This window comes from Rosa rugosa, chromosome 2, assembly GCF_958449725.1.
Source record: "Rosa rugosa chromosome 2, drRosRugo1.1, whole genome shotgun sequence".
NCBI classification, from domain to species: domain Eukaryota; kingdom Viridiplantae; phylum Streptophyta; class Magnoliopsida; order Rosales; family Rosaceae; genus Rosa; species Rosa rugosa.
The window spans coordinates 35,428,467-35,454,393 of NC_084821.1; the positions used below are offsets into that span (position 1 = coordinate 35,428,467).

The following is a 25,927-nucleotide window of genomic DNA, read 5'->3' on the forward strand; positions in this document are numbered from 1 at the left end:
TTTCAATCGAGCAATACTTGGCGGCAGTTTTATTCAATGAAGTATTCATTTCGATTTGGTAGAAAATAAAATTACGTCAAATCTCAATTGTTAATTTCGTAGCAAGGATTAATCAAATTACACTACATTAATCATTGCTGTACCTCATTTTTTCTGGTTTTATCACAAATTATAGTGGCAAATACTTTGTTTAAAAAAAGATTGAGGTGCTCTCCGTGTTTCAAGCAATAAGAGAGGTAGTGCGACACTAGTTGTTTTATACTCTACATGTTGATAGATGGTGGTGTACCAGCTCCAGAAGAAAAGAAAGAAAATTCGTTTTTTTTCTCTCTCTCTCGGCCGAACCCAGGGAGCTGAAGATTTTTCTCCAAGCTTGTTCTCTCTCCACAAGCCATCAATCGATTCCAAGTCACGTCCCACGCCTTCGTCTCTTCCTTGCGCAGCTGTCTGTGGCAATCTTACGCCCTGGAACGACAGGCAGCGGCGGCGGAGAGCCGGTTTGTTTAAAACCCCGTTTTAGTTCCAATCGAGATATCTCACGCTACCGGCCACCGATCCTTGCAAAACTTTATCCTCGTGCTTGCCTCAACCCCCTGAAGCCCACAGAAGCAGCGTTGCACGGCGACGCATCCCGTAGCAGCAACTACAAGTCAACCCCGCCAAGAACGAAACCGGAGCTATCGATCCAAATATCTCGAGCTACAGACCATATTTTTCTGTGATTCTTGAACCAGTGAGTTATTCTTGAGTTTCTTAACAACTCTTCAGAAGGAATCGAAGCCTTAAATTGAAGTTTTGACGTCGAAATCGAGCCTTGCCGGATTCTGCAAAATTCTGGAATTTTTCCGACCACCGAAGCTTTCGATCGGTATATCTCGAGCTACAGAATATATTTTTCTGTGATTCTTGAACCAGTGTGTTCTTCTTGAGTTTCTTAACAACTCTTCAGAAGGAATCGAAGCCTTAAATTGACGTTTTTACGTCGAATTGGAGCTCGCCGTTTTCTGCAGTTTCTCGCCGGATTCTGGAAATTTTCCGGTCACCTCGACTGTTCTAGGTAATTTCCGACCACTTCCTTTCGTTTTAAGACTTCATGCTAGTTATGAAAGTGGATCAGCTCGTCATTTGGAACAAGTTTGTAGTTGACGACTTTTGCATCGGAGGTGGTTGACCGGCGTTGGCCGCCGCGTTGACCGCCCACTGACCGCCCCTTGTGGCGGCGCATTCGACCATATTTTGAATTTTTATTATCTAGGCTATGTTCTACGCATCCATATGAGCGTTTTGATATATTACAAGGTTATGTTAGAAAAAGTTGATAAATAGTGGATTTACGTTTTTACGTTACTATTTAACGTTTTTACGTTTTATCTTAAGTTTACGATCTGCGAAGATCTGACCATCGGTTTTACTTCAAATTTAGATATGTTGATCGTATGACTGTCCCGATGACTTTGTGTGGTCACGGGCGAAGATCCGACCGTTGGATCTTCGTATAAATGTGAAATAGTGATTTGGAGGGCGATTCGTGAGAATCTGACCGTCGGATTATAGTATAAATTTGTGGAGATGTTTGTAAGGACGATTCAGGAAGATCCGACCGTTGGATCTTCGTGATAATTTTGGAGGATGTTCCTAAGGGCAATCCGTGAGGATCTGACCGTTAGATCATCGCGTAATTTCGATCCGACCGTTGGATCATCATTAATTTAGAATCCGACCGTTGGATTGTTGTATATGTGTGGTTTATGAATGATTGCTAAGTTAAGATCGTATCTGACTAGGTGATTGACGGTTTAAGTTGGTGGACGATTGTGGATCGAATTTTGAGCTGTTAAGAAGACGCAGCTGGATTAGAGGTGAGTAAACCTCACATGGTTCATATTACGAACCGAATATAATTAATTGATTTTTGTCGTAATTGTGTGGAAATTGTTTATGAAATAAAGATTTGTTTTGAAATAATATGAACTTGATCAACTACGGTTCATAGGGCTGCGGCTCACAGGTAAGAAAATGAATTTAAGTATAAAATGAATTTATATTTTTAATGCGTGTGAACTATAGTTGGTATTAATAGACATTCCTGTGCGAATGTCTATGTATATATATTATTTACGTGAAATAATATGTATTGTTGGAGTTGTGAAATATTATGTATTGTTGGAGTTGTGTTGAGTTTATTGTTAAGAAACAATATATTGTGAGGGGTATTGAGTTTATTGTTGAGAAACAATATATTGTGAGGGGTATTGAGTTTATTGTTGAGAAACAATATATTGTGAGGGGTATTGAGTTTATTGTTGAGAAACAATATATTGAGAGAGATGTTGAGTTTTATTGTTGAGGAACAATAAATTGTTGTGATCTGTGGAGATCAATAGGTCACGGGGTGACCATGGCATACTATCAGCGACCCACGCTCTCGCGCCGGGTAGGTGGAACTGATAGTATTAAATCGTGAACCACGCTCTCGCGCCGGGTAGGTGGAAACGATCAGTTAGAGCTCTAGTCTGTCTGCCAATTGTTGAGTGGTGTTGTGAGGGAAATGTTGAGGTTACTTGAGACTGTGAGTGGTCATGTATGAGTGATGTTGAGGTTACTTGAGACTGTGAGGGGTCTTATGTGAGAAGTGTTGAGGATACTTGAGTCTTTTAAGAATGAGTTCTTAAAAGAGAGCCTCAAGAGTATCCTTCCTTTTATGGTGATTGTGTTGAGTTATATTAATTGTAAAGAAATAAATCAACAATTCTTTCTTGTTTACTCATACTGGCTGTAAAAAGCTTACCGGGTTTTGTGTTGTTGCAACTCCCGGTACACTATTCAAATTGTGTAGCGGGTAATCCTACAGGACAGGAGAACCAGGACGGTGATCGTGCGGTTAGAGCAATTGTTAGAGTTTTACAGCAATTGTAAGTTGTGAGGTGTGTTATGCTCATTTGAGCTTTACAATATATTGTGAGAGTGAATTGTAATAATGAACTCGAAGTTTCGAGATTTGGATTTTGTAATTGTAATTATTCAGGTTTCGGATTTGAATTTTATTATTCAAAATTCGGGGTGTGACAGTTTGGTATCAGAGCGTAAGGTACATATTTGGTGATAATCAGTACCTCCCGAGTGATGGCCCGTCTGCAGCGGATCCCCATCATATACTCTTCGGTACTGGTATAATCATTGGGTATGTCTTAGTATGGGGTCTAGACAACGTGTAAGTCCGTAGGACGGTAGAGTTGTCTACTAAGTTCGTATTAGAATAAGTTTAGTTTCCGCGAGTTGTGATCTTCGAGGAATAGGAACCTCTGGATTTAACTCTGATGAGTCGGTGAGGTAGAGGTCGAGTCTGATGTAGGGACAGGATCTTTCTATGGAGACAGTTGAGGATGAGGTGGAGGCATTAGAGGTTGAGTTGCCTAGTCTACCTGTAGTTGATGTGATGGATGTTATTCTTGGGTTGAAATGGTGAAAGAGATTGAGACCCTAGGAATAGTTGAAAAGAGAATTGATCTCACCAACTCAAGATGATAGGAGTGTGAGAGATTATGAGACAGAATTCTCAAGACTATATTGGTGTACGAGTGTAGTGATGTAATTTGGGAGATACTTATGTTACCTTTAATAAGGGTAGTATGTTAAGTGATCATGGCATAGGTTGACTTTGTAAGTGAAGTGGTGGAGTTTGTGTAGCTTCTTTGAGTTATAACCTTTGAGGAATGGGAACCTTTGGATTAAACTCTGGTGGAGTTATTGAGGATGGTTTCCACGAAAAACAGTATCCTTATGTGCATTGTAGTCGTTGGTTGTTGGGGTCATGGTGTTTGACCAATGCTTGTATCTAAAGTCGTTACGAGTATTTGACTAGTAGTTGTGATACTTTCCATTAGTTGGATATACAGATGTTTTGAGTTGAAGAATACTTAGCAGTTATTGGTTGCTTAGTGATGGAATTGTGTTATAATGGAGCATTCATTCATGCACAGTTGTTTGGTGTTTAGGATAGCTACTATATATTAGCTAAATGTCGGGGTGTGGTTTGAGGTCTGCGGATGGTATTGGAAATTATTGTGGAGTGCTGCTTCACTGACTATTGTTGAGTAGTAATGCATAATTTGTTGTTACTATGATGGATTTTGTGTATGGTTGACTTATGGAAAGATTGATATGACCTCGTGATAGGATTGACTGTGAAGAGACATTGTGTTGATGTATGAGCTTAGGTAATAACGTTGTTTTCAACTCTAGGAGTGCTAGTGTTGTATAACTAATTTATGAGGCCAGATACTGTTGTGAGGACAGATTATGGATTATGACGTGGTTAGTGTGAAGTGCTATAATCACAGAATTTTGATCCACTAGATGTTGACTTACCACCAAATGAGCAGTGAGGTGATTCGTGGGTGAGATACTGAGTGTTGTACCATTATCGATTAGTAGATGCTAAGATGGTACATATTGCTTGTTGAAGCAATTGATAGATGGAATGATCGAGATTTTTTCTAGAGTTGTAAGTGTAACTCTAAAGATGTGGGTTTTTCCTAGCTAACTCAGGAAGTGTTTAGCTTTATTAATCCCTAATTCTAGCGACGAAATTATTGTGTTTGGTTTGACTCAGAGGATACTAGCTTGACCTCTGTGTGACTTAATTGATTGCTAGGTTTTGAGTGATTGTTTTTATTGCATCATTATGAAAGATGTGTGCAGTAGAGTTGTTTATGGTTTTGAAAATAGTATTGGGTGACCAAGGTTCGATCCTTGGTGTTGTTGTTGGTTAAACAAAAAGAAAAGAAAACATGCACACCATCTTATTGATTTTACTTTACAAAAAAAAAAAAAAAAAAAAAAAAAAAGGAAAACGAGGACTATGCTATACTAAGCCTAGTCAGCAGCTCCGGATGGATTGAGGCTGAGCTCAAGAGAAACGTTTGAGCCACTGTGGTAACCACCTGAGCCACCAGAATAGTAACCAAAAGCGCTACCTTCCTCGGAAGTAGCCTTCAGGTTACCAAAGACGTCCTCGCCGTGCACGGGGAACAGAGGAAGAGTTTGAACCTCCTGGTGATCTCCTCCTCGTTGTTGCAGGGATGTTTGTCCTCCTGTTGTGCCAAAAGAGTTGTACTGGTATTAGTGTTGAAGTGTGAGGAAGAATATGAAACAAAATTTAAATCAAGAAATCCTTCATTACCAGTAGAATAGGTGGAACCAAAGTTGAGATCAATGGATCTACCATCATCAGTAGAACTAGTGGACCCAAAATTGATGTCAATGGATCCACCAGCCGGCCCAAAATTGATGTCGATGGATCCACCAGCACCAGTAGAACCAGTGGACCCAAAATTGAGATCGATGGATCCACCAGTACCAAGAGAACTAGTTCCCATGGGCACTGGAGCAGCCTGATTACACCTATTCATCTGCTTCTCTCGAGCCCTGACGTTCTGGAACCAAAAGTAAATGTTCTTACCCTCAACATGTCCATACTGGTTCAGCTGGAGGCAGATCTCGTGAATGTGCTCTGTAGATGGGCACTTAAATCCCTTGACGTAGTAAAGATCCTTGAGGATTCTTATTTGTTCTGGAGTAGGAATCCATCTGGTACGGCTTCGCCAGAAATCCATGTTGGCACTACTTCCAGCTGCTTGGGTGTTTCCTCCCTCCTCTGTTGGTTGCTGTTGTTGTGGTTCCATTTGTTGCGGGGTTTGGAGCTCCATTAGTTGCAGAGTTCGTGGCTCTTGGGTCATGAGGTGAGAGGATGTGAATATCGAGGAATACATGGTTTAGTGTTTGAGGGAGATTTTGTTAGAAGGATTGGAGTTGTTGAACTGGTGATTGGAGATCTGAGATTCTCAGAGGAAAGATGAAATCGAATCTTCAAATGGGAGAGAATCAGAAGAGAAGGATTGAAATTGATGAAGAAAGGATTTGAGTTTCGAGAGGAAGGCTGCAGAGTTTGAGAGAGAATGGCTGGGGAAAATTTCTTTTCTTTGGTGTGAACAGTTTTTCTCCAGGATGCACCTATTTATAGAACGAGGTGAGCAGATCTCCACCGTTGGATGGACGATCTCTGAGATTCAATCTACGCGTTGGATTAAAGTCATCCGAAAACCCGGAAAAGTTGTTGGCGCGTGGAGAGCGTGTAAGGAGACAGGCCGAACCTCGAGACGCTGTGGCAGACAGCTTTAGCCGAAAGTGATTTGCTTTCCGTAAATCACGGAAGAGACGTGTCGTGGCACGTGGAGTGTACCGACAGTTTGTTGTTATTCTATCGCTTATGATAGAATAAATAAAAGAAGTTGCATGGATAGTAACGAGAGCAGCTGGTGCTCTAGTGGTTGAAGAGCAAGGCTCTTGTACAAGAGGTCAGAGGTTCGAACCTTGCCTTCCCCGTTATTTTATTTATGTCGCTTATGACATAATAAATATAACACGTGAGCATATATTAATGAAGGCAGCTCTTGCTTCAGTGGTTGGGAGCAAAACCTTCGTGTTCGAGGTCGGGAGTTCGAACCTTACCTCTTACAAATATTTTTGGATCTCGTATATGCTTGATATACGGACGTATATACGGTCTGTACGGTATGCATACGTATATACAGTTGTACGGTATGCATACGTATATACGGTCTGTACGGTATGCATACGTATATACGGTATGTACAATTTCATACCGTAGCCGAGCTGGAAGTTGGTGGGCCGATTGGTAGGCCCAAATAGTAAGCCCAAATAGTAAGCTCAAATAGTAAGCCCAAATAGTAAGCCCAATTGTTCGGCCCGATTTGTAGGCCCAATTGTTCGGCCCGAATGGTAGGCCCAAATAGTAAGCCCAAATGTTAAGCCCAATCGTTCGGCCCGAATAGTAGGCCCAAATGTTAAACCCAAATTGGTTTGGGCCGGTTCGAAATGTGGATGGTCCGATTTCTTCAGGCCCAAATGGCCAGCCCTAGTGCTTAGCCCAAGGATTGAGTAAGCCCAAGTCATCATCACTGGGTGACATAATTTATTGGCGTGCTTTTTGAAATGAATTGTTTTGAGTAATGCTAATTGAGTAGCGAAACGCTTTGTGGGAATGTTTACTGTGCTTGTATGCCAGTACAGGAAGATGATCTATGTGAAGATCTATGTGAGGATCCATGTGATGATTTTGTGTGAGCTTACTTTTGTGATGAAAGGATTTAGTGGCCATAGGAATGTATTTTTATACAAAGGGCTGTGGCTTTGTAGATTACTACAGCTTTCGAAAGGATGGAGATTCGATGGTTAGGTCAACCTTAATCGTGAGGAATTGACTTGCGCGTAAATTTCGGGACGAAATTCCTTTAAGGGGGGTAGATTGTAATAACCTCGATTTTCAATCGAGCAATACTTGGCGGCAGTTTTATTCAATGAAGTATTCATTTCGATTTGGTAGAAAATAAAATTACGTCAAATCTCAATTGTTAATTTCGTAGCAAGGATTAATCAAATTACACTACATTAATCATTGCTGTACCTCATTTTTTCTGGTTTTATCACAAATTATAGTGGCAAATACTTTGTTTAAAAAAAGATTGAGGTGCTCTCCGTGTTTCAAGCAATAAGAGAGGTAGTGCGACACTAGTTGTTTTATACTCTACATGTTGATAGATGGTGGTGTACCAGCTCCAGAAGAAAAGAAAGAAAATTCGTTTTTTTTCTCTCTCTCTCGGCCGAACCCAGGGAGCTGAAGATTTTTCTCCAAGCTTGTTCTCTCTCCACAAGCCATCAATCGATTCCAAGTCACGTCCCACGCCTTCGTCTCTTCCTTGCGCAGCTGTCTGTGGCAATCTTACGCCCTGGAACGACAGGCAGCGGCGGCGGAGAGCCGGTTTGTTTAAAACCCCGTTTTAGTTCCAATCGAGATATCTCACGCTACCGGCCACCGATCCTTGCAAAACTTTATCCTCGTGCTTGCCTCAACCCCCTGAAGCCCACAGAAGCAGCGTTGCACGGCGACGCATCCCGTAGCAGCAACTACAAGTCAACCCCGCCAAGAACGAAACCGGAGCTATCGATCCAAATATCTCGAGCTACAGACCATATTTTTCTGTGATTCTTGAACCAGTGAGTTATTCTTGAGTTTCTTAACAACTCTTCAGAAGGAATCGAAGCCTTAAATTGAAGTTTTGACGTCGAAATCGAGCCTTGCCGGATTCTGCAAAATTCTGGAATTTTTCCGACCACCGAAGCTTTCGATCGGTATATCTCGAGCTACAGAATATATTTTTCTGTGATTCTTGAACCAGTGTGTTCTTCTTGAGTTTCTTAACAACTCTTCAGAAGGAATCGAAGCCTTAAATTGACGTTTTTACGTCGAATTGGAGCTCGCCGTTTTCTGCAGTTTCTCGCCGGATTCTGGAAATTTTCCGGTCACCTCGACTGTTCTAGGTAATTTCCGACCACTTCCTTTCGTTTTAAGACTTCATGCTAGTTATGAAAGTGGATCAGCTCGTCATTTGGAACAAGTTTGTAGTTGACGACTTTTGCATCGGAGGTGGTTGACCGGCGTTGGCCGCCGCGTTGACCGCCCACTGACCGCCCCTTGTGGCGGCGCATTCGACCATATTTTGAATTTTTATTATCTAGGCTATGTTCTACGCATCCATATGAGCGTTTTGATATATTACAAGGTTATGTTAGAAAAAGTTGATAAATAGTGGATTTACGTTTTTACGTTACTATTTAACGTTTTTACGTTTTATCTTAAGTTTACGATCTGCGAAGATCTGACCATCGGTTTTACTTCAAATTTAGATATGTTGATCGTATGACTGTCCCGATGACTTTGTGTGGTCACGGGCGAAGATCCGACCGTTGGATCTTCGTATAAATGTGAAATAGTGATTTGGAGGGCGATTCGTGAGAATCTGACCGTCGGATTATAGTATAAATTTGTGGAGATGTTTGTAAGGACGATTCAGGAAGATCCGACCGTTGGATCTTCGTGATAATTTTGGAGGATGTTCCTAAGGGCAATCCGTGAGGATCTGACCGTTAGATCATCGCGTAATTTCGATCCGACCGTTGGATCATCATTAATTTAGAATCCGATCGTTGGATTGTTGTATATGTGTGGTTTATGAATGATTGCTAAGTTAAGATCGTATCTGACTAGGTGATTGACGGTTTAAGTTGGTGGACGATTGTGGATCGAATTTTGAGCTGTTAAGAAGACGCAGCTGGATTAGAGGTGAGTAAACCTCACATGGTTCATATTACGAACCGAATATAATTAATTGATTTTTGTCGTAATTGTGTGGAAATTGTTTATGAAATAAAGATTTGTTTTGAAATAATATGAACTTGATCAACTACGGTTCATAGGGCTGCGGCTCACAGGTAAGAAAATGAATTTAAGTATAAAATGAATTTATATTTTTAATGCGTGTGAACTATAGTTGGTATTAATAGACATTCCTGTGCGAATGTCTATGTATATATATTATTTACGTGAAATAATATGTATTGTTGGAGTTGTGAAATATTATGTATTGTTGGAGTTGTGTTGAGTTTATTGTTAAGAAACAATATATTGTGAGGGGTATTGAGTTTATTGTTGAGAAACAATATATTGTGAGGGGTATTGAGTTTATTGTTGAGAAACAATATATTGTGAGGGGTATTGAGTTTATTGTTGAGAAACAATATATTGAGAGAGATGTTGAGTTTTATTGTTGAGGAACAATAAATTGTTGTGATCTGTGGAGATCAATAGGTCACGGGGTGACCATGGCATACTATCAGCGACCCACGCTCTCGCGCCGGGTAGGTGGAACTGATAGTATTAAATCGTGAACCACGCTCTCGCGCCGGGTAGGTGGAAACGATCAGTTAGAGCTCTAGTCTGTCTGCCAATTGTTGAGTGGTGTTGTGAGGGAAATGTTGAGGTTACTTGAGACTGTGAGTGGTCATGTATGAGTGATGTTGAGGTTACTTGAGACTGTGAGGGGTCTTATGTGAGAAGTGTTGAGGATACTTGAGTCTTTTAAGAATGAGTTCTTAAAAGAGAGCCTCAAGAGTATCCTTCCTTTTATGGTGATTGTGTTGAGTTATATTAATTGTAAAGAAATAAATCAACAATTCTTTCTTGTTTACTCATACTGGCTGTAAAAAGCTTACCGGGTTTTGTGTTGTTGCAACTCCCGGTACACTATTCAAATTGTGTAGCGGGTAATCCTACAGGACAGGAGAACCAGGACGGTGATCGTGCGGTTAGAGCAATTGTTAGAGTTTTACAGCAATTGTAAGTTGTGAGGTGTGTTATGCTCATTTGAGCTTTACAATATATTGTGAGAGTGAATTGTAATAATGAACTCGAAGTTTCGAGATTTGGATTTTGTAATTGTAATTATTCAGGTTTCGGATTTGAATTTTATTATTCAAAATTCGGGGTGTGACAGTTTGGTATCAGAGCGTAAGGTACATATTTGGTGATAATCAGTACCTCCCGAGTGATGGCCCGTCTGCAGCGGATCCCCATCATATACTCTTCGGTACTGGTATAATCATTGGGTATGTCTTAGTATGGGGTCTAGACAACGTGTAAGTCCGTAGGACGGTAGAGTTGTCTACTAAGTTCGTATTAGAATAAGTTTAGTTTCCGCGAGTTGTGATCTTCGAGGAATAGGAACCTCTGGATTTAACTCTGATGAGTCGGTGAGGTAGAGGTCGAGTCTGATGTAGGGACAGGATCTTTCTATGGAGACAGTTGAGGATGAGGTGGAGGCATTAGAGGTTGAGTTGCCTAGTCTACCTGTAGTTGATGTGATGGATGTTATTCTTGGGTTGAAATGGTGAAAGAGATTGAGACCCTAGGAATAGTTGAAAAGAGAATTGATCTCACCAACTCAAGATGATAGGAGTGTGAGAGATTATGAGACAGAATTCTCAAGACTATATTGGTGTACGAGTGTAGTGATGTAATTTGGGAGATACTTATGTTACCTTTAATAAGGGTAGTATGTTAAGTGATCATGGCATAGGTTGACTTTGTAAGTGAAGTGGTGGAGTTTGTGTAGCTTCTTTGAGTTATAACCTTTGAGGAATGGGAACCTTTGGATTAAACTCTGGTGGAGTTATTGAGGATGGTTTCCACGAAAAACAGTATCCTTATGTGCATTGTAGTCGTTGGTTGTTGGGGTCATGGTGTTTGACCAATGCTTGTATCTAAAGTCGTTACGAGTATTTGACTAGTAGTTGTGATACTTTCCATTAGTTGGATATACAGATGTTTTGAGTTGAAGAATACTTAGCAGTTATTGGTTGCTTAGTGATGGAATTGTGTTATAATGGAGCATTCATTCATGCACAGTTGTTTGGTGTTTAGGATAGCTACTATATATTAGCTAAATGTCGGGGTGTGGTTTGAGGTCTGCGGATGGTATTGGAAATTATTGTGGAGTGCTGCTTCACTGACTATTGTTGAGTAGTAATGCATAATTTGTTGTTACTATGATGGATTTTGTGTATGGTTGACTTATGGAAAGATTGATATGACCTCGTGATAGGATTGACTGTGAAGAGACATTGTGTTGATGTATGAGCTTAGGTAATAACGTTGTTTTCAACTCTAGGAGTGCTAGTGTTGTATAACTAATTTATGAGGCCAGATACTGTTGTGAGGACAGATTATGGATTATGACGTGGTTAGTGTGAAGTGCTATAATCACAGAATTTTGATCCACTAGATGTTGACTTACCACCAAATGAGCAGTGAGGTGATTCGTGGGTGAGATACTGAGTGTTGTACCATTATCGATTAGTAGATGCTAAGATGGTACATATTGCTTGTTGAAGCAATTGATAGATGGAATGATCGAGATTTTTTCTAGAGTTGTAAGTGTAACTCTAAAGATGTGGGTTTTTCCTAGCTAACTCAGGAAGTGTTTAGCTTTATTAATCCCTAATTCTAGCGACGAAATTATTGTGTTTGGTTTGACTCAGAGGATACTAGCTTGACCTCTGTGTGACTTAATTGATTGCTAGGTTTTGAGTGATTGTTTTTATTGCATCATTATGAAAGATGTGTGCAGTAGAGTTGTTTATGGTTTTGAAAATAGTATTGGGTGACCAAGGTTCGATCCTTGGTGTTGTTGTTGGTTAAACAAAAAGAAAAGAAAACATGCACACCATCTTATTGATTTTACTTTACAAAAAAAAAAAAAAAAAAAAAAAAAAAGGAAAACGAGGACTATGCTATACTAAGCCTAGTCAGCAGCTCCGGATGGATTGAGGCTGTGCTCAAGAGAAACGTTTGAGCCACTGTGGTAACCACCTGAGCCACCAGAATAGTAACCAAAAGCGCTACCTTCCTCGGAAGTAGCCTTCAGGTTACCAAAGACGTCCTCGCCGTGCACGGGGAACAGAGGAAGAGTTTGAACCTCCTGGTGATCTCCTCCTCGTTGTTGCAGGGATGTTTGTCCTCCTGTTGTGCCAAAAGAGTTGTACTGGTATTAGTGTTGAAGTGTGAGGAAGAATATGAAACAAAATTTAAATCAAGAAATCCTTCATTACCAGTAGAATAGGTGGAACCAAAGTTGAGATCAATGGATCTACCATCATCAGTAGAACTAGTGGACCCAAAATTGATGTCAATGGATCCACCAGCCGGCCCAAAATTGATGTCGATGGATCCACCAGCACCAGTAGAACCAGTGGACCCAAAATTGAGATCGATGGATCCACCAGTACCAAGAGAACTAGTTCCCATGGGCACTAGAGCAGCCTGATTACACCTATTCATCTGCTTCTCTCGAGCCCTGACGTTCTGGAACCAAAAGTAAATGTTCTTACCCTCAACATGTCCATACTGGTTCAGCTGGAGGCAGATCTCGTGAATGTGCTCTGTAGATGGGCACTTAAATCCCTTGACGTAGTAAAGATCCTTGAGGATTCTTATTTGTTCTGGAGTAGGAATCCATCTGGTACGGCTTCGCCAGAAATCCATGTTGGCACTACTTCCAGCTGCTTGGGTGTTTCCTCCCTCCTCTGTTGGTTGCTGTTGTTGTGGTTCCATTTGTTGCGGGGTTTGGAGCTCCATTAGTTGCAGAGTTCGTGGCTCTTGGGTCATGAGGTGAGAGGATGTGAATATCGAGGAATACATGGTTTAGTGTTTGAGGGAGATTTTGTTAGAAGGATTGGAGTTGTTGAACTGGTGATTGGAGATCTGAGATTCTCAGAGGAAAGATGAAATCGAATCTTCAAATGGGAGAGAATCAGAAGAGAAGGATTGAAATTGATGAAGAAAGGATTTGAGTTTCGAGAGGAAGGCTGCAGAGTTTGAGAGAGAATGGCTGGGGAAAATTTCTTTTCTTTGGTGTGAACAGTTTTTCTCCAGGATGCACCTATTTATAGAACGAGGTGAGCAGATCTCCACCGTTGGATGGACGATCTCTGAGATTCAATCTACGCGTTGGATTAAAGTCATCCGAAAACCCGGAAAAGTTGTTGGCGCGTGGAGAGCGTGTAAGGAGACAGGCCGAACCTCGAGACGCTGTGGCAGACAGCTTTAGCCGAAAGTGATTTGCTTTCCGTAAATCACGGAAGAGACGTGTCGTGGCACGTGGAGTGTACCGACAGTTTGTTGTTATTCTATCGCTTATGATAGAATAAATAAAAGAAGTTGCATGGATAGTAACGAGAGCAGCTGGTGCTCTAGTGGTTGAAGAGCAAGGCTCTTGTACAAGAGGTCAGAGGTTCGAACCTTGCCTTCTCCGTTATTTTATTTATGTCGCTTATGACATAATAAATATAACACGTGAGCATATATTAATGAAGGCAGCTCTTGCTTCAGTGGTTGGGAGCAAAACCTTCGTGTTCGAGGTCGGGAGTTCGAACCTTACCTCTTACAAATATTTTTGGATCTCGTATATGCTTGATATACGGACGTATATACGGTCTGTACGGTATGCATACGTATATACAGTTGTACGGTATGCATACGTATATACGGTCTGTACGGTATGCATACGTATATACGGTATGTACAATTTCATACCGTAGCCGAGCTGGAAGTTGGTGGGCCGATTGGTAGGCCCAAATAGTAAGCCCAAATAGTAAGCCCAAATAGTAAGCCCAATTGTTCGGCCCGATTTGTAGGCCCAATTGTTCGGCCCGAATGGTAGGCCCAAATAGTAAGCCCAATCGTTCGGCCCGAATAGTAGGCCCAAATGTTAAACCCAAATTGGTTTGGGCCGGTTCGAAATGTGGATGGTCCGATTTCTTCAGGCCCAAATGGCCAGCCCTAGTGCTTAGCCCAAGGATTGAGTAAGCCCAAGTCATCATCACTGGGTGACATAATTTATTGGCGTGCTTTTTGAAATGAATTGTTTTGAGTAATGCTAATTGAGTAGCGAAACGCTTTGTGGGAATGTTTACTGTGCTTGTATGCCAGTACAGGAAGATGATCTATGTGAAGATCTATGTGAGGATCCATGTGATGATTTTGTGTGAGCTTACTTTTGTGATGAAAGGATTTAGTGGCCATAGGAATGTATTTTTATACAAAGGGCTGTGGCTTTGTAGATTACTACAGCTTTCGAAAGGATGGAGATTCGATGGTTAGGTCAACCTTAATCGTGAGGAATTGACTTGCGCGTAAATTTCGGGACGAAATTCCTTTAAGGGGGGTAGATTGTAATAACCTCGATTTTCAATCGAGCAATACTTGGCGGCAGTTTTATTCAATGAAGTATTCATTTCGATTTGGTAGAAAATAAAATTACGTCAAATCTCAATTGTTAATTTCGTAGCAAGGATTAATCAAATTACACTACATTAATCATTGCTGTACCTCATTTTTTCTGGTTTTATCACAAATTATAGTGGCAAATACTTTGTTTAAAAAAAGATTGAGGTGCTCTCCGTGTTTCAAGCAATAAGAGAGGTAGTGCGACACTAGTTGTTTTATACTCTACATGTTGATAGATGGTGGTGTACCAGCTCCAGAAGAAAAGAAAGAAAATTCGTTTTTTTTCTCTCTCTCTCGGCCGAACCCAGGGAGCTGAAGATTTTTCTCCAAGCTTGTTCTCTCTCCACAAGCCATCAATCGATTCCAAGTCACGTCCCACGCCTTCGTCTCTTCCTTGCGCAGCTGTCTGTGGCAATCTTACGCCCTGGAACGACAGGCAGCGGCGGCGGAGAGCCGGTTTGTTTAAAACCCCGTTTTAGTTCCAATCGAGATATCTCACGCTACCGGCCACCGATCCTTGCAAAACTTTATCCTCGTGCTTGCCTCAACCCCCTGAAGCCCACAGAAGCAGCGTTGCACGGCGACGCATCCCGTAGCAGCAACTACAAGTCAACCCCGCCAAGAACGAAACCGGAGCTATCGATCCAAATATCTCGAGCTACAGACCATATTTGTCTGTGATTCTTGAACCAGTGAGTTATTCTTGAGTTTCTTAACAACTCTTCAGAAGGAATCGAAGCCTTAAATTGAAGTTTTGACGTCGAAATCGAGCCTTGCCGGATTCTGCAAAATTCTGGAATTTTTCCGACCACCGAAGCTTTCGATCGGTATATCTCGAGCTACAGAATATATTTTTCTGTGATTCTTGAACCAGTGTGTTCTTCTTGAGTTTCTTAACAACTCTTCAGAAGGAATCGAAGCCTTAAATTGACGTTTTTACGTCGAATTGGAGCTCGCCGTTTTCTGCAGTTTCTCGCCGGATTCTGGAAATTTTCCGGTCACCTCGACTGTTCTAGGTAATTTCCGACCACTTCCTTTCGTTTTAAGACTTCATGCTAGTTATGAAAGTGGATCAGCTCGTCATTTGGAACAAGTTTGTAGTTGACGACTTTTGCATCGGAGGTGGTTGACCGGCGTTGGCCGCCGCGTTGACCGCCCACTGACCGCCCCTTGTGGCGGCGCATTCGACCATATTTTGAATTTTTATTATCTAGGCTATGTTCTACGCATCCATATGAGCGTTTTGATATATTACAAGGTTATGTTAGAAAAAGTTGATAAATAGTGGATTTACGTTTTTACGTTACTATTTAACGTTTTTACGTTTTATCTTAAGTTTACGATCTGCGAAGATCTGACCATCGGTTTTACTTCAAATTTAGATATGTTGATCGTATGACTGTCCCGATGACTTTGTGTGGTCACGGGCGAAGATCCGACCGTTGGATCTTCGTATAAATGTGAAATAGTGATTTGGAGGGCGATTCGTGAGAATCTGACCGTCGGATTATAGTATAAATTTGTGGAGATGTTTGTAAGGACGATTCAGGAAGATCCGACCGTTGGATCTTCGTGATAATTTTGGAGGATGTTCCTAAGGGCAATCCGTGAGGATCTGACCGTTAGATCATCGCGTAATTTCGATCCGACCGTTGGATCATCATTAATTTAGAATCCGACCGTTGGATTGTTGTATATGTGTGGTTTATGAATGATTGCTAAGTTAAGATCGTATCTGACTAGGTGATTGACGGTTTAAGTTGGTGGACGATTGTGGATCGAATTTTGAGCTGTTAAGAAGACGCAGCTGGATTAGAGGTGAGTAAACCTCACATGGTTCATATTACGAACCGAATATAATTAATTGATTTTTGTCGTAATTGTGTGGAAATTGTTTATGAAATAAAGATTTGTTTTGAAATAATATGAACTTGATCAACTACGGTTCATAGGGCTGCGGCTCACAGGTAAGAAAATGAATTTAAGTATAAAATGAATTTATATTTTTAATGCGTGTGAACTATAGTTGGTATTAATAGACATTCCTGTGCGAATGTCTATGTATATATATTATTTACGTGAAATAATATGTATTGTTGGAGTTGTGAAATATTATGTATTGTTGGAGTTGTGTTGAGTTTATTGTTAAGAAACAATATATTGTGAGGGGTATTGAGTTTATTGTTGAGAAACAATATATTGTGAGGGGTATTGAGTTTATTGTTGAGAAACAATATATTGTGAGGGGTATTGAGTTTATTGTTGAGAAACAATATATTGAGAGAGATGTTGAGTTTTATTGTTGAGGAACAATAAATTGTTGTGATCTGTGGAGATCAATAGGTCACGGGGTGACCATGGCATACTATCAGCGACCCACGCTCTCGCGCCGGGTAGGTGGAACTGATAGTATTAAATCGTGAACCACGCTCTCGCGCCGGGTAGGTGGAAACGATCAGTTAGAGCTCTAGTCTGTCTGCCAATTGTTGAGTGGTGTTGTGAGGGAAATGTTGAGGTTACTTGAGACTGTGAGTGGTCATGTATGAGTGATGTTGAGGTTACTTGAGACTGTGAGGGGTCTTATGTGAGAAGTGTTGAGGATACTTGAGTCTTTTAAGAATGAGTTCTTAAAAGAGAGCCTCAAGAGTATCCTTCCTTTTATGGTGATTGTGTTGAGTTATATTAATTGTAAAGAAATAAATCAACAATTCTTTCTTGTTTACTCATACTGGCTGTAAAAAGCTTACCGGGTTTTGTGTTGTTGCAACTCCCGGTACACTATTCAAATTGTGTAGCGGGTAATCCTACAGGACAGGAGAACCAGGACGGTGATCGTGCGGTTAGAGCAATTGTTAGAGTTTTACAGCAATTGTAAGTTGTGAGGTGTGTTATGCTCATTTGAGCTTTACAATATATTGTGAGAGTGAATTGTAATAATGAACTCGAAGTTTCGAGATTTGGATTTTGTAATTGTAATTATTCAGGTTTCGGATTTGAATTTTATTATTCAAAATTCGGGGTGTGACAGTTTGGTATCAGAGCGTAAGGTACATATTTGGTGATAATCAGTACCTCCCGAGTGATGGCCCGTCTGCAGCGGATCCCCATCATATACTCTTCGGTACTGGTATAATCATTGGGTATGTCTTAGTATGGGGTCTAGACAACGTGTAAGTCCGTAGGACGGTAGAGTTGTCTACTAAGTTCGTATTAGAATAAGTTTAGTTTCCGCGAGTTGTGATCTTCGAGGAATAGGAACCTCTGGATTTAACTCTGATGAGTCGGTGAGGTAGAGGTCGAGTCTGATGTAGGGACAGGATCTTTCTATGGAGACAGTTGAGGATGAGGTGGAGGCATTAGAGGTTGAGTTGCCTAGTCTACCTGTAGTTGATGTGATGGATGTTATTCTTGGGTTGAAATGGTGAAAGAGATTGAGACCCTAGGAATAGTTGAAAAGAGAATTGATCTCACCAACTCAAGATGATAGGAGTGTGAGAGATTATGAGACAGAATTCTCAAGACTATATTGGTGTACGAGTGTAGTGATGTAATTTGGGAGATACTTATGTTACCTTTAATAAGGGTAGTATGTTAAGTGATCATGGCATAGGTTGACTTTGTAAGTGAAGTGGTGGAGTTTGTGTAGCTTCTTTGAGTTATAACCTTTGAGGAATGGGAACCTTTGGATTAAACTCTGGTGGAGTTATTGAGGATGGTTTCCACGAAAAACAGTATCCTTATGTGCATTGTAGTCGTTGGTTGTTGGGGTCATGGTGTTTGACCAATGCTTGTATCTAAAGTCGTTACGAGTATTTGACTAGTAGTTGTGATACTTTCCATTAGTTGGATATACAGATGTTTTGAGTTGAAGAATACTTAGCAGTTATTGGTTGCTTAGTGATGGAATTGTGTTATAATGGAGCATTCATTCATGCACAGTTGTTTGGTGTTTAGGATAGCTACTATATATTAGCTAAATGTCGGGGTGTGGTTTGAGGTCTGCGGATGGTATTGGAAATTATTGTGGAGTGCTGCTTCACTGACTATTGTTGAGTAGTAATGCATAATTTGTTGTTACTATGATGGATTTTGTGTATGGTTGACTTATGGAAAGATTGATATGACCTCGTGATAGGATTGACTGTGAAGAGACATTGTGTTGATGTATGAGCTTAGGTAATAACGTTGTTTTCAACTCTAGGAGTGCTAGTGTTGTATAACTAATTTATGAGGCCAGATACTGTTGTGAGGACAGATTATGGATTATGACGTGGTTAGTGTGAAGTGCTATAATCACAGAATTTTGATCCACTAGATGTTGACTTACCACCAAATGAGCAGTGAGGTGATTCGTGGGTGAGATACTGAGTGTTGTACCATTATCGATTAGTAGATGCTAAGATGGTACATATTGCTTGTTGAAGCAATTGATAGATGGAATGATCGAGATTTTTTCTAGAGTTGTAAGTGTAACTCTAAAGATGTGGGTTTTTCCTAGCTAACTCAGGAAGTGTTTAGCTTTATTAATCCCTAATTCTAGCGACGAAATTATTGTGTTTGGTTTGACTCAGAGGATACTAGCTTGACCTCTGTGTGACTTAATTGATTGCTAGGTTTTGAGTGATTGTTTTTATTGCATCATTATGAAAGATGTGTGCAGTAGAGTTGTTTATGGTTTTGAAAATAGTATTGGGTGACCAAGGTTCGATCCTTGGTGTTGTTGTTGGTTAAACAAAAAGAAAAGAAAACATGCACACCATCTTATTGATTTTACTTTACAAAAAAAAAAAAAAAAAAAAAAAAAGGAAAACGAGGACTATGCTATACTAAGCCTAGTCAGCAGCTCCGGATGGATTGAGGCTGAGCTCAAGAGAAACGTTTGAGCCACTGTGGTAACCACCTGAGCCACCAGAATAGTAACCAAAAGCGCTACCTTCCTCGGAAGTAGCCTTCAGGTTACCAAAGACGTCCTCGCCGTGCACGGGGAACAGAGGAAGAGTTTGAACCTCCTGGTGATCTCCTCCTCGTTGTTGCAGGGATGTTTGTCCTCCTGTTGTGCCAAAAGAGTTGTACTGGTATTAGTGTTGAAGTGTGAGGAAGAATATGAAACAAAATTTAAATCAAGAAATCCTTCATTACCAGTAGAATAGGTGGAACCAAAGTTGAGATCAATGGATCTACCATCATCAGTAGAACTAGTGGACCCAAAATTGATGTCAATGGATCCACCAGCCGGCCCAAAATTGATGTCGATGGATCCACCAGCACCAGTAGAACCAGTGGACCCAAAATTGAGATCGATGGATCCACCAGTACCAAGAGAACTAGTTCCCATGGGCACTGGAGCAGCCTGATTACACCTATTCATCTGCTTCTCTCGAGCCCTGACGTTCTGGAACCAAAAGTAAATGTTCTTACCCTCAACATGTCCATACTGGTTCAGCTGGAGGCAGATCTCGTGAATGTGCTCTGTAGATGGGCACTTAAATCCCTTGACGTAGTAAAGATCCTTGAGGATTCTTATTTGTTCTGGAGTAGGAATCCATCTGGTACGGCTTCGCCAGAAATCCATGTTGGCACTACTTCCAGCTGCTTGGGTGTTTCCTCCCTCCTCTGTTGGTTGCTGTTGTTGTGGTTCCATTTGTTGCGGGGTTTGGAGCTCCATTAGTTGCAGAGTTCGTGGCTCTTGGGTCATGAGGTGAGAGGATGTGAATATCGAGGAATACATGGTTTAGTGTTTGAGGGAGATTTTGTTAGAAGGATTGGAGTTGTTGAACTGGTGATTGGAGATCTGAGATTCTCAGAGGAAAGATGAAATCGAATCTTCAAATGGGAGAGAATCAGAAGAGAAGGATTGAAATTGATGAAGAAAGGATTTGAGTTTCGAGAGGAAGGCTGCAGAGTTTGAGAGAGAATGGCTGGGGAAAATTTCTTTTCTTTGGTGTGAACAGTTTTTCTCCAGGATGCACCTATTTATAGAACGAGGTGAGCAGATCTCCACCGTTGGATGGACGATCTCTGAGATTCAATCTACGCGTTGGATTAAAGTCATCCGAAAACCCGGAAAAGTTGTTGGCGCGTGGAGAGCGTGTAAGGAGACAGGCCGAACCTCGAGACGCTGTGGCAGACAGCTTTAGCCGAAAGTGATTTGCTTTCCGTAAATCACGGAAGAGACGTGTCGTGGCACGTGGAGTGTACCGACAGTTTGTTGTTATTCTATCGCTTATGATAGAATAAATAAAAGAAGTTGCATGGATAGTAACGAGGGCAGCTGGTGCTCTAGTGGTTGAAGAGCAAGGCTCTTGTACAAGAGGTCAGAGGTTCGAACCTTGCCTTCCCCGTTATTTTATTTATGTCGCTTATGACATAATAAATATAACACGTGAGCATATATTAATGAAGGCAGCTCTTGCTTCAGTGGTTGGGAGCAAAACCTTCGTGTTCGAGGTCGGGAGTTCGAACCTTACCTCTTACAAATATTTTTGGATCTCGTATATGCTTGATATACGGACGTATATACGGTCTGTACGGTATGCATACGTATATACAGTTGTACGGTATGCATACGTATATACGGTCTGTACGGTATGCATACGTATATACGGTATGTACAATTTCATACCGTAGCCGAGCTGGAAGTTGGTGGGCCGATTGGTAGGCCCAAATAGTAAGCCCAAATAGTAAGCCCAAATAGTAAGCCCAATTGTTCGGCCCGATTTGTAGGCCCAATTGTTCGGCCCGAATGGTAGGCCCAAATAGTAAGCCCAATCGTTCGGCCCGAATAGTAGGCCCAAATGTTAAACCCAAATTGGTTTGGGCCGGTTCGAAATGTGGATGGTCCGATTTCTTCAGGCCCAAATGGCCAGCCCTAGTGCTTAGCCCAAGGATTGAGTAAGCCCAAGTCATCATCACTGGGTGACATAATTTATTGGCGTGCTTTTTGAAATGAATTGTTTTGAGTAATGCTAATTGAGTAGCGAAACGCTTTGTGGGAATGTTTACTGTGCTTGTATGCCAGTACAGGAAGATGATCTATGTGAAGATCTATGTGAGGATCCATGTGATGATTTTGTGTGAGCTTACTTTTGTGATGAAAGGATTTAGTGGCCATAGGAATGTATTTTTATACAAAGGGCTGTGGCTTTGTAGATTACTACAGCTTTCGAAAGGATGGAGATTCGATGGTTAGGTCAACCTTAATCGTGAGGAATTGACTTGCGCGTAAATTTCGGGACGAAATTCCTTTAAGGGGGGTAGATTGTAATAACCTCGATTTTCAATCGAGCAATACTTGGCGGCAGTTTTATTCAATGAAGTATTCATTTCGATTTGGTAGAAAATAAAATTACGTCAAATCTCAATTGTTAATTTCGTAGCAAGGATTAATCAAATTACACTACATTAATCATTGCTGTACCTCATTTTTTCTGGTTTTATCACAAATTATAGTGGCAAATACTTTGTTTAAAAAAAGATTGAGGTGCTCTCCGTGTTTCAAGCAATAAGAGAGGTAGTGCGACACTAGTTGTTTTATACTCTACATGTTGATAGATGGTGGTGTACCAGCTCCAGAAGAAAAGAAAGAAAATTCGTTTTTTTTCTCTCTCTCTCGGCCGAACCCAGGGAGCTGAAGATTTTTCTCCAAGCTTGTTCTCTCTCCACAAGCCATCAATCGATTCCAAGTCACGTCCCACGCCTTCGTCTCTTCCTTGCGCAGCTGTCTGTGGCAATCTTACGCCCTGGAACGACAGGCAGCGGCGGCGGAGAGCCGGTTTGTTTAAAACCCCGTTTTAGTTCCAATCGAGATATCTCACGCTACCGGCCACCGATCCTTGCAAAACTTTATCCTCGTGCTTGCCTCAACCCCCTGAAGCCCACAGAAGCAGCGTTGCACGGCGACGCATCCCGTAGCAGCAACTACAAGTCAACCCCGCCAAGAACGAAACCGGAGCTATCGATCCAAATATCTCGAGCTACAGACCATATTTTTCTGTGATTCTTGAACCAGTGAGTTATTCTTGAGTTTCTTAACAACTCTTCAGAAGGAATCGAAGCCTTAAATTGAAGTTTTGACGTCGAAATCGAGCCTTGCCGGATTCTGCAAAATTCTGGAATTTTTCCGACCACCGAAGCTTTCGATCGGTATATCTCGAGCTACAGAATATATTTTTCTGTGATTCTTGAACCAGTGTGTTCTTCTTGAGTTTCTTAACAACTCTTCAGAAGGAATCGAAGCCTTAAATTGACGTTTTTACGTCGAATTGGAGCTCGCCGTTTTCTGCAGTTTCTCGCCGGATTCTGGAAATTTTCCGGTCACCTCGACTGTTCTAGGTAATTTCCGACCACTTCCTTTCGTTTTAAGACTTCATGCTAGTTATGAAAGTGGATCAGCTCGTCATTTGGAACAAGTTTGTAGTTGACGACTTTTGCATCGGAGGTGGTTGACCGGCGTTGGCCGCCGCGTTGACCGCCCACTGACCGCCCCTTGTGGCGGCGCATTCGACCATATTTTGAATTTTTATTATCTAGGCTATGTTCTACGCATCCATATGAGCGTTTTGATATATTACAAGGTTATGTTAGAAAAAGTTGATAAATAGTGGATTTACGTTTTTACGTTACTATTTAACGTTTTTACGTTTTATCTTAAGTTTACGATCTGCGAAGATCTGACCATCGGTTTTACTTCAAATTTAGATATGTTGATCGTATGACTGTCCCGATGACTTTGTGTGGTCACGGGCGAAGATCCGACCGTTGGATCTTCGTATAAATGTGAAATAGTGATTTGGAGGGCGATTCGTGAGAATCTGACCGTCGGATTATAGTATAAATTTGTGGAGATGTTTGTAAGGACGATTCAGGAAGATCCGACCGTTGGATCTTCGTGATAATTTTGGAGGATGTTCCTAAGGGCAATCCGTGAGGATCTGACCGTTAGATCATCGCGTAATTTCGATCCGACCGTTGGATCATCATTAATTTAGAATCCGACCGTTGGATTGTTGTATATGTGTGGTTTATGAATGATTGCTAAGTTAAGATCGTATCTGACTAGGTGATTGACGGTTTAAGTTGGTGGACGATTGTGGATCGAATTTTGAGCTGTTAAGAAGACGCAGCTGGATTAGAGGTGAGTAAACCTCACATGGTTCATATTACGAACCGAATATAATTAATTGATTTTTGTCGTAATTGTGTGGAAATTGTTTATGAAATAAAGATTTGTTTTGAAATAATATGAACTTGATCAACTACGGTTCATAGGGCTGCGGCTCACAGGTAAGAAAATGAATTTAAGTATAAAATGAATTTATATTTTTAATGCGTGTGAACTATAGTTGGTATTAATAGACATTCCTGTGCGAATGTCTATGTATATATATTATTTACGTGAAATAATATGTATTGTTGGAGTTGTGAAATATTATGTATTGTTGGAGTTGTGTTGAGTTTATTGTTAAGAAACAATATATTGTGAGGGGTATTGAGTTTATTGTTGAGAAACAATATATTGTGAGGGGTATTGAGTTTATTGTTGAGAAACAATATATTGTGAGGGGTATTGAGTTTATTGTTGAGAAACAATATATTGAGAGAGATGTTGAGTTTTATTGTTGAGGAACAATAAATTGTTGTGATCTGTGGAGATCAATAGGTCACGGGGTGACCATGGCATACTATCAGCGACCCACGCTCTCGCGCCGGGTAGGTGGAACTGATAGTATTAAATCGTGAACCACGCTCTCGCGCCGGGTAGGTGGAAACGATCAGTTAGAGCTCTAGTCTGTCTGCCAATTGTTGAGTGGTGTTGTGAGGGAAATGTTGAGGTTACTTGAGACTGTGAGTGGTCATGTATGAGTGATGTTGAGGTTACTTGAGACTGTGAGGGGTCTTATGTGAGAAGTGTTGAGGATACTTGAGTCTTTTAAGAATGAGTTCTTAAAAGAGAGCCTCAAGAGTATCCTTCCTTTTATGGTGATTGTGTTGAGTTATATTAATTGTAAAGAAATAAATCAACAATTCTTTCTTGTTTACTCATACTGGCTGTAAAAAGCTTACCGGGTTTTGTGTTGTTGCAACTCCCGGTACACTATTCAAATTGTGTAGCGGGTAATCCTACAGGACAGGAGAACCAGGACGGTGATCGTGCGGTTAGAGCAATTGTTAGAGTTTTACAGCAATTGTAAGTTGTGAGGTGTGTTATGCTCATTTGAGCTTTACAATATATTGTGAGAGTGAATTGTAATAATGAACTCGAAGTTTCGAGATTTGGATTTTGTAATTGTAATTATTCAGGTTTCGGATTTGAATTTTATTATTCAAAATTCGGGGTGTGACAAACTAGTTCATAACCAACGAAATTCAAAGCAAAGGTTACAAAGAAGAGATCGAATTACAACGTGAGATGAAGATGGTGATGAACGAATGATGTGGTGGTCTCTTGAATCTCGAAAGCAAGCTTCAAGGATGGTGGTGGATGATGATGCTCACGGCAATTCTTCTTCTCCCTTGGCCTTGCTTGAATTCCGTGGAGATGACTAGAGGATGGAGAAACTCACGGCTATTCTAGAGAACTTTTCTGATTTTTTTCTAAAGTGTAAATTGTATGGAAGAGAGGAGGGAGCAAAACGTCACAATGGAGAGGGAATATATAGGGGACGGCAAACTTGGTCTCCAAGCCGTGTATTTCTTCTTTATTTTCCATGGAATTAATCTGAAAATGCCACATAGTTTCCTCCAATGATAGCTTGCCAAATAAGCCCTATGATGTGGTCCAACCAATCATATAGTTCCAATTTAATTCCCTAAATAATCTTGCCGAAATTCCATGGATATATTCTGATTTTATACTTTAAATTCGGCCAAAACTCCTTTAGGGAATATAGGGATGAACCTAGACACGTTTTGAACCTTTTCTTGATGTCCACACTTCTTCTTTCCTTAAAACTCTCCCTATTTCTTCTCCCAACGTTTTCTTCTTGATTTTTCTTGATTCTCACGTTGTTCTCTCTCTCTTTGCACGGCAAAGACTCTTAAGTCTCCCAAAAATATTTTCTTTCCATAAAAATTTGCCCTAGAAAATCTCAACCGAAATCTTCTGTTATTTTTCTGATTTTTCACGCCATTCCTTGTTTCTCTCTTGATATTCACGGCAAACTCTCCTAGGGTTTGTTCCATGCGTCACAAACCCTAATTGCATGGGCTTTGTGGGCCTTGTATCCA

General features: G+C 40.9%; 4 long non-coding RNA genes across 4 annotated transcripts; all 4 read left to right on the top strand.

Annotated features, from left to right (window-relative positions):
* The first annotated feature begins 374 nt into the window (after positions 1–374).
* Positions 375–3,063, top strand: LOC133727900 (uncharacterized). The gene is made up of 3 exons (XR_009855420.1): positions 375–1,057; positions 1,785–1,859; positions 2,837–3,063. It is a non-coding gene; the product is annotated as an uncharacterized LOC133727900 (long non-coding RNA).
* Positions 3,064–7,717: 4,654 nt separating this feature from the next.
* Positions 7,718–10,406, top strand: LOC133727886 (uncharacterized). The gene is made up of 3 exons (XR_009855414.1): positions 7,718–8,400; positions 9,128–9,202; positions 10,180–10,406. It is a non-coding gene; the product is annotated as an uncharacterized LOC133727886 (long non-coding RNA).
* A 5,004-nt stretch (positions 10,407–15,410) lies between these two features.
* Positions 15,411–17,723, top strand: LOC133728036 (uncharacterized). The gene is made up of 3 exons (XR_009855562.1): positions 15,411–15,717; positions 16,445–16,519; positions 17,497–17,723. It is a non-coding gene; the product is annotated as an uncharacterized LOC133728036 (long non-coding RNA).
* A 4,626-nt stretch (positions 17,724–22,349) lies between these two features.
* On the top strand, positions 22,350–25,038 carry LOC133734750 (uncharacterized). Its single transcript, XR_009858550.1, has 3 exons — positions 22,350–23,032; positions 23,760–23,834; positions 24,812–25,038. It is a non-coding gene; the product is annotated as an uncharacterized LOC133734750 (long non-coding RNA).
* The last annotated feature ends 889 nt before the right edge of the window (positions 25,039–25,927 follow it).